Here is a 16,255-nt window from a genome sequence, read left to right as displayed (position 1 = left end):
TCAGTCCTGGATGTTGCAGAGTGAGTCAGTTGGGAGAAGATTACTGTCTCCCCTTCTTGCTCTGCCTCTCAAATAAAAATAAAATTAAATTAAAAATACTAAATAAAGACATAGTGGAAACTTGGAATGAGACTCAGTACTGAGAGAAAATGGTTGCAAGGAGTTTTGCAGCACAAGGAGACTGTGCTGGACGGGACTGATGGATATTCACATGCAGAAGAATGAAGTTGGTTCTGCTTTGCCCAATACATAAGAATTAAGTCCTAATGGGTCACAGACTGAAAATATCACAGCTAAAATTACAAAACACTTATAAATAAACAATAAATTTTCTCAACTTTTTATTAGGCAGATTCTTAGATATTATACCACAGGGCAAGCAACAAAATGAAAACAGGTTGGACTACATCATAATTAAAAATGTGTATGCTCCAAAGTAGATAAGTTCTAAAGTAAAAATACAACCTCAAAATAGGAAAAAACAACTTTGCTACTCATATAACTGATAAGGCAGTTCCAGCCTGAATAAATAAACAGTTCTTAAAACTCAATAATACAAGAACAAATAACCCAATTTTAAAGTTGGATCAAAATTGTGAATAGACATTTCCCCAAACATGATATGCAAATAGCCAATAAGCACATGAAAAGATATCCAATGTCATTATTCTGTAGGAAATGCAAATTAATATGATGAAACACCACTTCATACTTATCAAGATAGATAATATAAAAGATAACAAGGGTACAGCACATATTGGCAAAGATGTGAAGAAATTGGAATCCATATGTGTTGTCGGTGACAAAGTAAAATGCTGCAGCTTCTTTGGAAAACAGAAAACCTACTTGTAGGAAATATATGAAAGGGAAATAGAAACATATGTCCACATAAAGTGTTGTACACAAATGTTCACATCAGCATTAATCATAATACCTAAAGGTGGAAATAACCCAATGTCCACCAATTGATGAATGAAACAATACAATTCAGTGTATCATTACGGCACAACACTATTCAGCAGTGAAAAGGAATAACACACTGATATATATTCCAGCATGAACTTTGAAAATCCATCCTGAGAAGACCACATGCCATGTGAACCTATTTACATACAATGTCCAGAATGGGGAAATTTATGAAGACATTGATTTTTTTTAAAGATTTATTTATTTACTTGAAAGTCAGAGTTACACACAGAGAAGGAGAGGCAGAGAGAGAGAGAGAGAGAGAGAGAGAGAGAGAGAGGTCTTCTATCTGCTGGTTCACTCCCCAGATGGCTGCAACGGCTGAAGCTGCGAAAATCCGAAGCCAGGAGCCAGGAGCTTCTTCCGGGTCTCCCACACGAGTGCAGGGACCCAAGGACTTGGGCCTTCCTCTACTGGCTTCCCCAGGCCACAACAGAGAGCTGGATTGGAAATGGAGCAGCCGGGACTTGAGCCAGCACCATAAGGGATGCCGGCACTGCAGGCAGTGGCTTTATCTGCTATGCCACAGCTCCGGCCCCAGACGCTGATTTTTAATTTACCTATATTTCCAGTTGTGTAGGTGCCAGGAGTGGATGAGAGAGAAAGAAGAGTGACTGTTGACGGGCTCTGGGTTTCTCCCTGTGCTGATGAACATGTTTTCTAATCAATTGTGGTGATATTTACTCCATGAAACGTCAACAAGCACTGAACACTTCAAAAGGTTTAATTATACAAGTCACTGTATATTTCAATAGAACCCTTAAAACTGTTCTGTAAGTCTTCAGAAAGTATACATATTAAAAATAAAAGAAAATAAAGGAAAAAATTACCGTGGCTCAGCCTTCTACATTTATCCTGACTCTTTACTTCTTACCACCTGTGTTGCTGCCATCTTAGTTGAAGCCCCCACTACCTTGCTTGAAGCATTTCAGAACCTCCGAGCCCACCTTCTGGATTCTCTCCTTGCCCAGTTTCAGTCTGTTTTCCTGTGCTTGGAGTGATCCTTTTAAAACTTAAACAAGGTGTTGGCATCATGGCACAGCAGGTTAGTCTTCCACCCATGATGTCAGCATGCCGTATGAGCATTGGTTCATGTTCCGGCTGCTGCACTTCCGATCCATTTCCCTGCCAATGCACCTGGGAAGGCAATGGATGATGACCAAATTACTTAGGCCGAATTACTGCCACCCACATGGGAGACCCACAGGAAATACCAGTATTGTGGCTTCGGTCTGGCCCAGCCCTGACTATTGAAGCCATTTGGGGAGTGAACCAGTAGGTGGAAGATCTCTGTCTCTCTGTCTCTTCCTCACTCTCTGTAATTCTACCTTAAAAAAGAAGAAGCAAAGAAAAAGTAAAATCAGATTGTGAGTCCTTTCAAAACAAATAAGTAACAACATATGACTCTGTGTTTACCCTGGCCTAGAGTATTTCCTGTAGCTGTAGGGAAAGCGCCTCACACCCAGAGTTACACCTTGCATTAGTCACACAGAAACATTTCTCTCATCTTTTGGGCCCTGACTTTTACCTCTGTGGGTGCACAGCATCAGGGGAGGGACATATCTCTACCTTCCTCCATCACCACCATGGCAGCCCCAGGCAGTCAAAGCTCAGCCTGAGTTCTGATCCCAGAACTAATGAATTTGGATCTGAAATCTAATACACTTTCTGCAAACTGGTTTCTCAATGAAATAACATATCGCTTTATCTCTACTTAGTATCCCCTTTCTAAAGGACTCTAAGACTAATATTTTGGCATAAACTTGGGAAGCTTGAAGCGTCTTGGGTAGCGATTTTGATATATTTTATTTAAAAAGGAGGAACTTAAGAACTAGTTGTAGGGCCGCAGGACCCGTGGTTCCTCACATGACCTCCAGGGGGCGATGCTGCACAGACACCAGGCCTCATTTCTGCAGAAGACCCTCATCCTTCTTCAGCTCCTCCTCCCTGCAGCTCTGGGAGATCTTTTACAGACAAGTGGTGAGAATCTGAAGTGAGAAAGCATCCAGCCTCATTTTAGCAGCGTTTCTGCGTTTATCTAAGAGAGGAGCTTGAGCATCCTAACTGACCCCTGTTTCCAAGGTCTTGTCCGCGGCCACTCTCCTGCCTGCTCTCGGGAGATCTTCCAGAAAGAGCCTGCAGTGTTTCCACGCCTCGGCCATGCTCCTGGTGCTCATCCCGGTGCTAGGGCTCCAGTGGGCCCTGAGTGAGTAAAGTTTCTCTGTGGTCTCAGCTTCCACAGGTTCTGGCCGGAAACGCTTACTTTTCACGGGGAACCCGGCACTGCGCTCATGGCCCGCATTGCTTTTCCAGGAGACACCAGAGCCCAGACCGTGACCCAGCCCGACGCGCAGGTCGCTGTGTCTGAAGGAGCCGCTGTGGAGCTGAGGTGCAACTACTCCTATGGGGGGTCTGTTTCTCTCTTCTGGTACGTCCAGCACCCCGGCCAAGGCCCCCAGCTTCTCCTCAAGTACCTGTCAGGGAATGCCTTGGTTCCCGGCATCAGAGGCTTTGAGGCTGAGTTTAAGAAGAGCGAGTCTTCCTTCCACCTGAGGAAAGCCTCAGTGCAGGGGAGCGATGCGGCCCGGTACTTCTGCGCAGTGACTGCCACAGCGCCTGGGCCTGCAGGGGGAGCCGGACACAAACCTCCGAGGAGCGGAGATCTGAGTCCGGAGCTCTTCCTGTGGTTTTTTTAAAAAAATTTCATGTTACATTTCTGCAAATGAGCTAACAAGGGCTGGGCTGACCCAGGTACTTCTGTACAATTCAGTTTCTGCTGTGCCCCAGGTCTCAAACACTTGGTTTCAGAAGCTTCCTTGCTCATTGTAAAACCTGCATAAAGCCAAGGAGTGAGTCAGCGTTCCAGAACGAGGGAGGAGACGGGGTTCTTACCGCGTAATAACCACGTAATAACCACGGCACAGGGCTTGACCTGGGCTTGGCTGCCCGGAGAGGTTGGCTGTTATGGTGGGTCAGGGCCTAGGGGAGGCTGGGTTTTTAGTCATCATTTTATGATTCTCTGCTACTGAAGAGAAAGAGAATGAAGATCTAGAATTCATTAACTAGTGTTTCCCCAAACACCCTTTTTACAGCTGTGAAAATAGTTTCCTCTTTTGGCATCTTAAATTCTGCACATCTTCGTAAGAAATTTGTGGATGTGATCCTCTTTTTTTTGTACCTAGTGATTTTTTTTCTCATTGCTTTCATCCTGTTCTTATGATTTCATTGTTAGAATATTGAACATTGATCTTTATATGTTGACACTGTGTAATCAGCTGTGTGATGAGTTCAGTAATGACAGTATCTTCTAGAAATCCTGGTAAGAATCGCAACTGGCAGCACACTGAGGTGCCACGCCTGAACTGCAGTTTGGATGCCTGCATCCAATACTGCAGTGTCTGGGCTCAAGTCTCAGCTTCTCCGCTTCCAATCCAGCACCCACGTGAGGGACAAGGATGGAGTTCTGAACTCCTGGCTTTGGCTTGGCTCAGCCATGGCTGTTGTGGTCATTTGGGGAGCAAACCAGAAGACAGAGGACATCTTTCTGTATCTCTTACTCTGTCTTATAAATAAATAAAGAAGTAAATAAATAATCACTGGTCTCAGTAGAAATGGAAGACTTTCTTGTGTCTGGTATAGAAAGTACTGGATACAAAGCTTTTATGCTTTTGTGAACCTGAGGCCTTGGAGTAAAACAAATGGGAGAGGAAGAAAAGGACTGTTTCCTGCTGCTCTTTGGCTCACATTAAAATATATGAGCGGGGGCCAGCTCTGTGGAGGGTTAAAGCCCTGGCCTGAACCGCCGGCATCCCATATGGGCACTGATTCTAGTCCTGGCTGCTCCTCTTCCGATCCAGCTCTCTGCTATGGCCTGGGAAAGGGGTAGAAGATGGCCTAAGTCCTTGGGCCTCTGCACCCACATGGGAGACCTAGAAGAAGCTTCTGGCTCCTGGCTTCAGATCGGTGCAGCTATGACCGTTGCAGCCATTGGGGAGTGAACCAACGGACAGTAGACCTTTCTCTCTATTTCTCACTCTCACTGTCTGTAACTCTACCTCTCAAATAAATAAATAAAATCTTAATAAAAAAAGTACTGGATACAAAGTTTTATGCCTCTGTGAACCTGAGGCCAAGGAGTAAAACAAATGGGAGAGGAGGAACAGAACCATTTCCTGCTTCTCTTTGGCTCACATTAAAATATATGAGCGTAATTGCTGTAAACCGCCCAAAAATAGAGAGTCAAAGTAGATTGTGGCCAATGGTAGACATGATAGATTGTGGCAAATGGTAGACATGAGCTAAATAGCAAACCAGGGGATTATCAGTACTTTTTAGGACAGACTGATATCATGATATGTGTTTCAGTGATTGCTGAAGGTGTTTTAAGGACAAACAGGTAGTAAAGACACAAATTATGAATAGGTCTATGAGTGGTCTTTCAGTGTCCCCATTTCTCACTCTGCTTCCCTTTCAACTTCTGGAGCACAGTCTTTTTGTTTTTTCTTTTTCTTTCTTTCTTTTCTTTTTCTTTTTCTTTCTCTTTTTTTTTTTTTTTTGACAGGCAGACAGTGAGAGAGAGAGAGACAGAGAGAAAGGTCTTCCTTCCATTGGTTCACCCCCCAAATGGCTGCTATGGCCGGCGTGCTTCGCCAATCTGAAGCCAGGAGCCAGGCACCTCCCTCTGGTCTCCCATGCAGGTGCAGGGCCCAAGCACCTGGGCCATCATCCACTGCCTTCCCGGGCCACAGCAGAGAGCTGGACTGGAAGAGGAGCAATTGGGACAGAATCTAGTGCCCTGACTGGGACTAGAACCCAGGGTGCCAGCGCCACAGGCGGAGGATTAGCCTAGTGAGCCACGGCGCCAGGCTGGAGCACAGCCTTGACCACTTTCAGTAAGATGGCTAATTTCAAATCAGCTATTAACATCAGTTCAGCCACATTGCCCAAAAGGGCTATGGTAGACACTTTCTGCGGATTTGTGTGAGAAGAACTAGTTTATCTTGATTCCGTACTCAAGATTATTATTGAAGAACAAGTAAGTTCTACACCAAGAACCAGAAGCAGAGTGTAGCTGCCCCAACTCCAAGTCTGCCCAAGATATCAAAGTAATCTGCCCACTCTCCCCCCCTAAATACTTTTTTATGATTATGTGAGAATTCTCTACAATAAAGAATTATATTAGAAAAGTAGAAATCCTGAGTTACATTACCAATGAAATTAATGCTTCTGACTTTCTCCAGAAGCTCTGATTTAAAAAAAAAAAAGACTTTATTTGTTTACTTGAAAGTCAGAGTTACAGAGAGGCAGAGGCAGGGAGAGAGAGAGATTGAGGTCTACCATCTGCTGATTCACTCCCCAGATGGCTGCAATAACTGAAGCTGCTCCAATCCAAAGCCAGGAGCTGGGAGCTTCCTCTGGGTCTTCCCATGCGGTTGCAGGGACTCAAGGACTTGGGCCACCTTCTGCTGCTATCCCAGACCATAGCAGACAGCTGGATCGGAAGTGGAGTAGCCAGGACTCGAACCGGTGCCCATATGTGAGGCTGGCACTGCAGACAGCAGCTTTACCCGCTACGCCATAGTGCCGGCCCCTGATTTTCAATATAATCACCTGACCTCACCACATATTCATCACCCAGAAACAGCCAGTCTAATTGACAGATGGAGTGACGTACAGCAGCCTGAATTACCGTGACAGCTGGAGAAACATCCTGAGAGGATGGGCTTTTGTTTCACAGAATCCAGCAGGTGCTTTGCTGGGAGACCATTATACACTGACATCTCCCACATAGCTGAGTACATCAGTCCAGGAATCAAAAAATGGTGTGGGATCATTTTCTCTCGTTTTACACCTAATAACCCACAAAAAAGATTGTAGCTTCCCATCCTGTCGCTTTATACTGTATTAATTCGGAAATATTAATCTGTAAGGGAAGGATTCTCCCAGAAGTGGACACAGACTTGGTTTTAGTTAATGGATATGAGATTATGTCAAGGATATTTTGGATTCCTTCACCACTGAAGGGAGGTAGTAATTGATCCTAATTATGAAGTGGAAATTGTGGTGTTTTCACGTCATGAAAACAAGAAATACGTTTGGAGGCTCTTAGAACTTGCATGTCCAATTGTGAAGCTTAATTGAAAACTACAGCAGCCACAAAGAGGTAGGACAATGGATGACTCAGATCTTTCTGGAATTGTTGTATTTTGGAGTAGCGAGTTACAGAAGACACCAAAATCTCAGGGCAGAATTATGGAGTCTGTCCTTCCTTCCTTCCTTCCTTCCTTCCTTCCTTCCTTCTTCCTTCCTTCCTTCCTTCCTTCCTTCCTTCCTTCCTTCCTTCCTTCCTTCCTTCCTTCCTTCCTTTCTTTCTTTCTTTCTTTCTTTCTTTCTTTCTTTCTTTCTTTCTCTCTCTCTCTCTCTCTCTCTTTAAAAAAGATTTATTTTGTCCAGTGCCATAGTTCACTTGGCTAATCCTCTGCCTGCGGCGCCGGCACCCTGGGTTCTAGTCCTGGATGGGGTGCTGGATTCTGGCCCGGTTGCTCCTCTTCCAGTCAATGTCTCTGCTGCGGCCCGGGAGGGCAGCGGAGGATGGCCCAAGTGCTTGGGTCCCTGCACCTGCATGGGAGACCGGGAGGAAGCACCCGGCTCCTGGCTTCGGATCAGTGCAGCACCGGCTGTAGCAGCCATTAGGGGAGTGAACCAATAGAAGGAAGACCTTTCTCTCTGTCTCTCACTGTCTAACTCTGCCTGTAAAAAAAAAAAAAAAAAAAAAAAAAAAAGATTTATTTTTATTTATTTGAGAGAGTTACAGAGAGAGATAGAGATAGAGATAGAGATAGAGATAGAGATAGAGATAGAGATAGAGATAGGTCTTCCACCCACTGGTTAGCACCTCAAATAGCTGCAATGGCCCAAGCTGAGCCGATTTGAAGTCAGGAGCCAGGAGCTTTCTCCGGGTCTCCCACGTCAGTCCCGTGTCATCAGTCCCACGTTGGTGCAGGGGCCCATACTCTACTGCTTTCCCAGGCCATGGCATAGAACTGGATCAGAAGAGGAGCAGCCAGGACTAGAACCAGTGCCCATATGGAAGCCCATATGGTGCTTCTGGCCAGGACTATAACCCACTGTGCCACAGCGCTGGCCCCTGGAGTCTATTTCTGAAAGCTGGTGGCTGCACGAGGATGTGTGCTCTCCAGATCATGCAGCCCTGATTGAGCTCAGGGGTAAGTTTATAAAGGCAAAAAACTCATCCTGTTGGGAGTTAATTACAAAGCCAAGTGTTGTCAGAACAAGAAAGGTGATGCTTATGTAGGAGGGCATTGAGCACATTTTCCCAGCACTGAATGTAAATAGTCCTCACAGACAACATTTTTACAAGGCTAGTTTTCGAGTAGATAGAAGTTGTGGGACTGGTTAGAAAAAGCAGAGGATAAACAGAGTCTCTAGAAGTCATCCAGAGACAAAATAGAGTTGACTCTGGTCAGGCCATAGCTCATTGGCACTTCAGAATAAAGGTTATGTCATCCAGCTCATTGGAGGATTGACTGAGAGCCAACACACAGTAGGGACAGAGGAAGGATCCCTAGGTACCAGTCACACTGGTGGCCAATCACAGGAACAAAGACTGTGTGCCTTTGTGTCTTTTCTATTTGCTTGTTACATGCATTTGTTTATTTGTATGTGCTAAGCATTTTCTTCTTCTGACTCTACTTCTATTTTATAGACAAATTGTTGGAAATTAATTTTATAATTTAATGTATGGCTACCAGAATTTTTAGAATGACAATGAAGAATTTGAAGAGTTTTTTTATGTAATCAATGATGAAGTCACTGATTCCATGCATCTCTTCATTTTAGGAAAAAGATGAGAAATTTTAAAAAAAGATTTATTGTATTTATTTGAAAGAGTTATAGAGAGAGGTGGAGACAAATAGAGAGAGAGGTCTTTTATCCACTGGTTCACTCCCCAAATGGCTGCAATGGCCAGAGCTGAGCTGATCCAAAGCCAGGAACTAGGAGCTTCTTCTGGGTCTCAAATATGGATGCAGGGTCCCAAAGACTTGGGCATTCTCTGCTGTTTTCTCAGTTGCATTAGCAGGGAGCTGGATCAGAGGTGGAGCAGTTGGGACTTAAACCGGTGCCCATATGGGATGCTGGTGCTGCAGACCAGGGCTTTAACCTGCTCCACAACACTGGCTCCAAGAAAGAAAGATATCTGCATCTTGACATAGGTAGGGGTGCAAAATTTTTTTGTATGCATTTCAAACGCATGCAAAGGGTTGCATGTGAAAGCTGAGGAGTTCAAGGGAGTGGATGAGTTATTGAAACAGCTCCAAATTCACCCTTTGTCTGTTCTCTGAAAATGAATCTTGGCCCTTTACCATTTGGACCATGTTAAACTCTGACAGCAAAGGGTACAGGAAAAAATGGGGCTGCTTTCTGCGTCTTCAACAGCATCCTGCAGCAGGGAGGGCTTCTCCAGTGCTGAGCTCATGTAGTGCACTTGCAACAAGTTCCTGCACTGCTTGGTGGTTTTGTAGCTTCTATTTTTAGCTGGTTTTGTGGAAGAGTGCCTCCTTACAGACACTTCCTTGTTAACAGCTTTCCCTAACGTACTGAGGATGGCTTTCCAGCAAGTGAAAAAGGGTGTGCGCACTTGTATGGTACAGTACCTCAGTGACTTCACTCACCCAGTGGGTTACAGTGGTGCATGTTGGGGGGAGCAACCCGGACTAGACTAAGTTACTGGAATTAAGACTTATTCTATGCATCTGCTCTCCCACAATATGGCGCTGAGAAGGGAGAAACAGCTTCTACACAGCTGCCTCCAGTTCAACCAATAAACTGTAGGACCTGCTCCTGATTGGAGAAGAGCAGCGTACTCGGCGTGTGGGTAGCAGAGTTGGGATTGGTGGAAGAGGACTATAAAGGAGGAGAGAGACAACATGCACGAGGAACATCTAAGGGGAACATCTGAAGGAACACCTGTGCAGCCTCTGAGAGAGCCAGCCGGCGCTGTGCCGCTCTCCTGCGGAAGTGGGGAAAGTGGCTAGGGGGAACCGCCCTTCCACGGAGGTGGAAGGGTCGGTAGCCAACCCGGGAAGAACCAGCAGCAAACCCGGGGAGGGCCGAGCAGATGAAAGAACAGCGCAGGGTCCTGTGTCGTTCCTCCACGAAGACGGGGAGCGACACATGTTCCAACCGAATCTGAGTCCCAGCCTTGGGCATGGGCCTGGGGTCTCTTCCTGATTGTTCTATCCCAGCCATAGAAGTAGTGGCCACACCTTACATCTCTCAATCCTGCGTGCTTTAGAGTTCTCCTTTTTTCTTACTCTTCATTCTCTTGCTACTGCAGATCACTGTTATATTAAGTCTTTCTTGTTTAAATTGCCATGTGGCTTCTGCTTCCTGGATTGAAACAGATGTACATGTGCACCAAGGAACATAAACACCTAAAGAACATCCTCCCTCATCCCTCCCCACTCCCAGCTGACAGATCAAAGGAATCTGTGATGGCAGAATAGACAGGATGGACTGCTCTAGACTAGAGGATAATAGTAACAAGAACAGTGGAGAAACTGCATCCTCAGGGGAGAGTCAGAGGGAAAGCTGCAGTGGAGAGTCTGCAGCAGGAGGAGAGAGCTGCGGACCTGTGTGGAATGTGCAGATGTTGCAGCAATGAGCACGGGTGCACACACCACCCCAGCAGCCCTGAGCTGGAGAAAGTGCCGGCTCTGGAGAGCTGGGTGAGATCAGTCCGCAGTGGCCTGTGCCACTGCTGATATAGCTGGAAGGAGAGCCTAGCAGACTACACTGCCTTTGAGTCTGGCCCAGAGCCCTGAGAGGAACAGGGCGCCCTCTCACCCAGAGGAAAACAAGAGGGTGGGCACATTTCTCTGTCCCCATCTCTTCACATGAGCACCCTGCAAATGGCTGGGAGAAGGCAGGAGCCATCTTGGACATAAGTAGGTGGCAGCTTTTGTGAACGCGCTCAGTGGATGGTGGGACAGACGCCATCTTGTCAGCAGAGGCAACCACAGCAGCTCAGGTGCACGCACCCAGCAACAGGTAGGGAGAAGGAGCCAGTCAGACACCTTTAGCAAAATGTGCTGAAGGATGTGCTACACACAGAAACACAGAAACATGGTCATCACTAAATAGGCCATCAAATCCATTCTTTTCAGACATCCTTCAGGAACTCCTAAGACCTGTATGTAGGGTGATTTGATAATATCCCATATATCTCCAACACTATTTTTAATTTTTCTAATTTACTTCTAACTTGGATATTCTTTCCTCATGGAGTCTGTTTTAAGGCTTTCCACCACATTTTTTTATTTGATCTATTGAATCCTTCATTTCCAATATTTCATTTTGATTTCTCATAAAATCTGAATTTCATGGGGAAAATTTTCATTCATGTCATGTATGGATTTCTTTAATCTGTGGATTTGCTTCTGATTACTTCTAAGTAACCCTACAATCAAGTTTTCAGATTCCATTTCTGGCATTTATTCAACCTTTTCATCTTCACATTCTGGTACTGATGTGTTGTGTTCCTGTGAGGAACACAACATCATGTTGTCTTGTTGTTTTCCTTTTTCTTGTTTCTTGAATTGCTGTGTTTATTTTTAGGCATTTGTGGAGATATTTGCTGTTTTTTTCCCCCTGTGATGGCTTTTATCTTTTGGACTTTGCCTCTGTTGATTAGTGGAGTGTCTGCTCTTTCAGTGAATATCCCGAGGCATGTGCTGGGTGTGGCCAGGGCTCTGTTCAGTGCTCCAGGGTGAGGGCAGTGCCCAAGGTGACACCCAAGTTGGGTGTGGTGAATTTTTTTTTCATCAGAGAGGAGTTTTGATCAGCTCTGTTGGTGTAGTCTCACGTTCAATAGAACCACACAAAGGATCTGTGCAGTCCTGGGTGTGAGCACGGATCCCACAGCAATGACCCTCAACTGGGAGTCAGGGAGCCCTTAGCATATGTGTGGTGGGTTTAGTGGAGGAGGGGTGGAGTTTTATTTTTAACGCTCAGGGCAGCAGGAAGAATCCTCTCTCATATGCTTTCTTGGTTTTTCTCTTTAGCAAAGATGTTAAATTTTGATTCATTCAGATAATCTTTAATTTATGTTTTGATTAGTTCCTAATATTTTGACATTGCCTGTAATGCTCTCGTCTTATTCTTTTAGTTTTCCTTCTGAATTCCGTACATTGAAAAAAACTTCTTTTTTCTCTCTACTGATTTAGAAAGTGGAAAGTTTCTGGTCTTTGACAAGTTCCCTTAAATTACACACACACACACACACACACACAGTTTTTGCCATGCCCAAAATTATTGTTTAACATTTTTCTGGAGCCAGCGCTGTGGCATACCAGGTAAAAGCCACTGCATGCAGTGCCGGCATCCCAAATGGGTTCCGGTTCTAGTCCTGGCTGCTCCATTTCTGATCCAGCTCTCTGCTTATGGCCTGGGAAAGCAGTAGAAGATGGCCCAAGTCCTTGGACCCTGCACCCACGTGGGAGATCCAGAAGAAGCTCCTGGCTCCTGGCTTCGAATCGGCGCAGCTCCAGGCTTTGTGACCAATTGGGGAGTGAACTTGTGGATGGAAGACCTCTCTCTCTGCCTCTCCTTCTCTCTCTGTATAACTCTGACTTTCAAATAAATAAATAAATCTTTAAAAAATTTTTTTCCTTGTGTTTCTTATATCTTTTTTGGTTGTACGTTTCCTCTTGCTGATTATCTATATTTAGAATCACCTCAGTGGCTCATCAGATAAAAGCACATACCAGTTATTCACCAAGACACTAGTTTCAGAGGGCATTTATAAAATGAGAAGAAAAACTAAAGTTCCAGTGCTTATTAAGAAAAACAATAAAGAAAGAAAGAAACCATCCAACACAGTAAGAAGAACATGAATTCATCTCCTTTTCCTTAGAGCCTCCATCTTTGATTTTCCCTCTGGCTGCGATGATTTTTACCTATGAATTTCCTCCTCTTCCCTGTTCCCTGACAATCATAGGCTTGTTTGAATAAAGAGGAATGCACTATAAGACTTGTTGAAGTGTCATATTTCATGTTTTTTTTTTTTTAAAAAAAACAACAGGGGCCAGTGCTGTGGCATAGTAGGTTAAGCTACCACCTGCAGTGCCTTCATCCCATATGAGCACCAGTTCATGTCCCAGCTGCTCCTCTTCCAATCCAGCTCTCTGCTGAGGCCTGGGAAAGCAGTAGAAGATGGCCCAAGCCCTGGAGCCCCTCCACCCACATGGAAAACCTGGAGGAAGCTGCTGGCTCCTGGCTTCTGATCAGTGCAGCTCCATTCATTGTGGCCAGTTGGGGAGTGAACCAGCAGATGGAAGACCTCCCTCATCTTCCCCCTCCCCCTCCCCCTCCCATGTATAACTCTGACTTTCAAAGTAAATAAATAAATCTTTTTTTAAAAAAAGTGGAAGAGAAATAAAAACTTAAAAAAAAAAGATAACAGAGTGTGTTCATCAGTAAAGATGAAGTTATAGAAACTGAAATCTATCCATAATATGATACAATGCAGTAGAAAGATCTATATGTATTGTGGACATGGCATATGGGATCTATTATTGAGTTTATAAAGCAAATTATAGAAAAATATGCATAAGTCCATAATTTTCATTAAGTAAACAATAAATATATGCAATCTTTGGTTTCATGTTTGGTGTATGTATAAAAATCTTGAGTGAAGCACCTGGAAACACCACTTCCAAACTGATTAAGATGAGTAAATAGGCTAATGGATGAATTGGGTGATGGACAATGAAAAGACCAGAACTGGGAATGATTGTCAAGGAGGATTTTAGTCTGCACGTAGTTTTACTTTTAATAATTCATACATTCTGGCCGGCGCCATGGCTCAATAGGCTAATCCTCTGCCTGCGGCGCTGGCACACCGGGTTCTATTCCCGGTCGGGGCGCCGGTTTCTGTCCCGGTTGCCCCTCTTCCAGGTCAGCTCTCTGCTGTGGCCCGGGAGTGTAGTGGAGGATGGCCCAAGTGCTTGGGCCCTGCACCCCATGGGAGACCAGGAGAAGCACCTGGCTCCCGGCTTCAGATCAGTGCGGTATGCCGGCCGCAGCACGCCGGCCGGGGCGGCCATTGGAAGGTGAACCAATGGCAAAAGGAAGACCTTTCTCTCTGTCTCTCTCTCTCTCACTGTCCACTCTGCCTGTCAGGAAAAAAAAAATAATAATTCATACATTCTAGGTCTGCACCGCGGCTCACTAGGCTAATCCTCTGCCTGCAGCGCTGGCACCCCAGGTTCTAGTCCCTGTTGGGATGCTGGATTCTGTCCCAGTTGCCCCTCTTCCAGGCCAGCTCTCTGCTGTGGCCCGGGAGTGCAGTGGAGGATGCCCCAAGTCCTTGGGCCCTGCACCTGCATGGGAGACCAGAAGAAGCACCTGGCTCCTGGCTTCAGGCTGTAGCGGCCATTTGGGGGGTGAACCAATGGCAAAAGGAAGACCTTTCTCTCTGTCTCTTTCTCTCTCACTGTCTAACTCTGCCTGTCAAAAAAAAAAAATTCATACATTCTGTAGTAATTTTTGATGTTAAAATTAAGAAAAAAATCACAAAGGGCCTCATAAAGGTTTATCCATATTCTCTTTTATTCTCCACATAAAAAAGGGAGGAAAAGAGAAAATTAATATCTTACTAAAATTTTTCCTATCATTCTCAGTGTAAATATTTCTGCCACTTATAAAATCATAAAGTTTCAGCACACTCTTTCAGGACTTGTTTATTATATTATAGTTATGTCTATTTCTGTCTTTTCCATTAAACAGTAAACTCATGTCTCATCCAGTTTAATTTTACTTGTGTTCATGCATTTCAAAAATTTTTGCACAAAATAAACATCTCTTTACTCAATTTATCGTGAACTTTTAAAGTGCCATAGTATTCTTCAGATTTTCTCTTATAATAAACATCTACACATATAAACAGGGGTTTCTTTTAAACTAAATTAGACAAATCAAATGCATAGCACAAAGTGAGAACTACCAAATTATCTTGCTATTAATTTCCATGAAAGCGCATTTTAAAAGGAGCAAATTGTTTTGTTTTGTTTTTTAACCTCCGTTCAGTCTAAGCAGTTGTTCTCTTTCCTAACCATCTGTGTTTCCTCTCTCAGGAAACGGAGTGAGTAGAGCTGGCGTTGTGGGACTAAGGAGTTAGTTGGCCTGAAGTCTTTTTTGTTGATGGTTTCAGTCCACTAGGGGGCACTCTAGTCTTCACTAGAAGTGGTCCTTGAGGTTTGAGCAGTTAAGAGAGGACAGACAACATGGGAGCAGTCAAATCACAGATATCAAAGGGAGTGGGAGGCATGTTTATGTGAAATTCATCTCAGGTTTTCAGCTCTGTTCTATGTAAGAACTTAGAAAGCTGGAGGCCATGTGTCTAAATTCATTGCGAAGAAGACTCTCTGAAGAGAGGGAAGGGGATTGGAATTTTACTTGGCATCACAAGCATGAATGCTCAGTAGAAAACAGCTCCATTGTCTTGTTTTTGGTTTTAATTTTTATAAATAAAATTTCACAAACTTACTGACCTGAAACTTACTCCTGTGCCACTGATATCTGATCTTTTTCATATATTCCCTTTGAAACTAGAAAGAAAAAGAATAGAAGAAGAAGAAAAAAATAAGAAACAATAAATAGAAGAAAAGGAAGAGGACACAATTGAACCAGGCCAACACGTATGTTCTCATGAGAATCACCTATGCTGATGGCAGGGTGATTGTGGCAATTGTTGGACAGATGAAGGGGAGAAGTAGAAATTAAATCAGTGCAGACATCACATTTTTTTTAAATAACAAAGCAAATTCTTGAGAAAATCATTTACTCTGCAGATAGTGACCGTATATCATGAGTTTATAGACTTTTCCTGAAGTCAAGAGATTGCATGTGGGGCAAGTGGTTGGCCCGGCAGTTAAGATGTCTGCCCACATACCAGAACACCCACTTGGGCTCTTAATTTAACTTCCTACTAGTGCAGATGTGGGAGGTTGCAGTGATAGCTTAAGTCACTGAGTTCCTGCCGCCCATGAGGAATTTTATTCCTGGCTCCCAGCTTCAGACCAGCCCAACCTGCTGCAGCCATTGAGGCATCTTGGGAGCGAGCTAGTGGATCAGACCTCTCTATCTCTGTTGTTCAAATGAATAAACAAAAATTAATAAAATAAATTGCACTGACTTCACGAGTATTCTATACAAACCATTAAATATTATCAAATGAATGTTATTTTCATATTATTGAATTCTCAAA

At 44.2% G+C, this 16,255-nt stretch overlaps 1 protein-coding gene and 1 pseudogene across 1 annotated transcript in view; both read left to right on the top strand.

The window, feature by feature from the left end:
• LOC108178285 (T cell receptor alpha variable 8-3) overlaps positions 1-12,612 on the top strand; it is a 34,124-nt gene extending 21,512 nt beyond the window's left edge. Inside the window, exons 4-5 of the transcript XR_016217969.1 lie at positions 3,280-3,394; positions 12,419-12,612. The gene's annotated coding sequence lies outside the window, so the exon portion shown is untranslated. The remainder of the gene's footprint in view (positions 1-3,279; positions 3,395-12,418) is intronic.
• On the top strand, positions 3,258-3,662 carry LOC149123040 (T cell receptor alpha variable 8-3 pseudogene; annotated as a pseudogene).
• Positions 12,613-16,255: the final 3,643 nt, after the last annotated feature.

This window comes from Oryctolagus cuniculus, chromosome 12 (assembly GCF_051225735.1).
Source record: "Oryctolagus cuniculus isolate XC-2025 breed Fujian yellow rabbit chromosome 12, ASM5122573v1, whole genome shotgun sequence".
NCBI lineage: Eukaryota > Metazoa > Chordata > Mammalia > Lagomorpha > Leporidae > Oryctolagus > Oryctolagus cuniculus.
This window is presented reverse-complemented; position numbering and strand designations above follow the sequence as displayed.